The sequence below is a fragment of the Capsicum annuum genome, chromosome 11 (genome assembly GCF_002878395.1).
Source record: "Capsicum annuum cultivar UCD-10X-F1 chromosome 11, UCD10Xv1.1, whole genome shotgun sequence".
In the NCBI taxonomy this organism is placed as follows: Eukaryota; Viridiplantae; Streptophyta; class Magnoliopsida; order Solanales; family Solanaceae; genus Capsicum; species Capsicum annuum.
Window position 1 is genome coordinate 16,837,195 of NC_061121.1, and position 1,889 is coordinate 16,839,083.

Consider the following 1,889-nt stretch of genomic DNA (forward strand, 5'->3'; position numbering starts at 1 on the left):
GAAGGTTAAAAAGTTTGAATCACTGTTTTAAGGGTTTTACACTTTCGTGCATTGTACGAATATCACTTGATGGTTATATTTACAGTGACAATTTTAAATTTAAATATATTTAAATAATTATAATAAATTTAAAAGAATTAAAACTTCGATCGATTTTGATCTTAGCAATTACCATTCGTGTTCTCTTTAGTATCCACATCATTGTCCCAGCTCTTCATCTCTTGCATAATCTGCTAAAACTCAAAAAGTTATTAATAATAATTCAATAACCAAAAACAATAACATATATTGCATGGAAATATATATATCTCTAAAAACTATTAAGAAAGAGTATACACACTACAAATCAAAATCAAATCACTTTAAAAAAAAATAGCTATAAAAAAATAACATAATAAAAGGACTCAACAGACAACAAATGTATTAAGCACGGTACCCATTATATAGCAAAAAAATTCATGCTCATTGTTCTAATTCATGTGAAATACGTACATGGAGAATTTCTTAACTATTGCAACTTCTATTGTTGAGGATAATTCCTTTCCTATTACTATTTGGTATGTTTTATGTGTGCTTTTAATCGTATTCTTTTCCTATGTTTTTTTTTAAAAAATTAATATAAATAATTAAGGACATAAATAAGTCATATGTTTATATGTAGAAAAAACCGTATAATTAAATTGATTTGTAGAATTCTTTTTCTATATATATGGTAAAATTTTAATTGATCTAGAAGTGTTAAATATTAGGGATAATACTCACGAAAATATATGAAGTTTGACCAGATTACCAGTTGAGCATACTGAACTTTACGGGGGTCTTATTACCCCCTAGACTTTTTTTTTCGTATTTTAATGGCATATATCTGCCACTTGGCACACTGTGTGTGATTCACGCGCTCAGTGCACGTGAACAATGTTAAAAACGTTTTAAACTCTTTTTTTTAGTCAAACAGCCCCTTAATTTTATAATTATTTAAAGTTTTATATTTTTATTTATTTTTTCATTCTTCTTTCTTCTTTCTTCTTTCTTTTCTTCAACAATGATTGCTCCATTGTTGAATTGAAATTTAATGAAACTCAATGGTTATAATTTTATAGAACTCGCTAATTGAAACTCAATGAATGATTCGAAAGATTCAAACTCAGAAACTCGTTAATTTAATTCCGAGTTTCATTAATGGAAATTGAATCTTCTGAGTTCCATTAACGGAAGATTGAATAGTTTCATACATGAAATTAAATTTTCCGAATCTTCCGAGTTCCATTAATGAATTTTTTGAATCTTCCGAGTTCCATTGACGGAAGATTGAATAGCTTCATACATGAAATTAAATTTTTCGAATCTTTCGAGTTCCATTAATGGAAATTGAATCATGAAATAAAATTTTTCGAATCTTTTGAGTTCCATTAATTAGCGAGTTCCATTCAATTAGCGAGTTTCATTGAATCTTCCATTAATGGAACTCGCTAATTGAATCTTCCAAGTTTCAATGGAAAATTAATGGCATATTCCATTCAATTATTTGAAAAAACTTTCTTCATAAACTCAATGAAATCATTTGGAATATTTAATATGGTTGTAATTGTGAAAAATGTTGAAAAGTGATAAAATGGAGAAGAAACGGCGAGTGCAGCGCACTTCCCACCGAAAAAACTAGGTATACGTTTTGAGGGGGGATTAATTCCACTTTAAAAAAGTTCGGAGGGGGGCGAGGGGGGGGGGATTAATTCCAATTTAAAAAGTATAGGAGAGTAATAGGACCCCCGCAAAGTTCAATATGCTCCACTGAAAATTTGGTTAAACTTCAGGTATTTTCGTGGGTATTATTCCTAAATATTATGATTTTTTACCTAATCAAATAAGGACTTTAGTTAATTTCAACATCT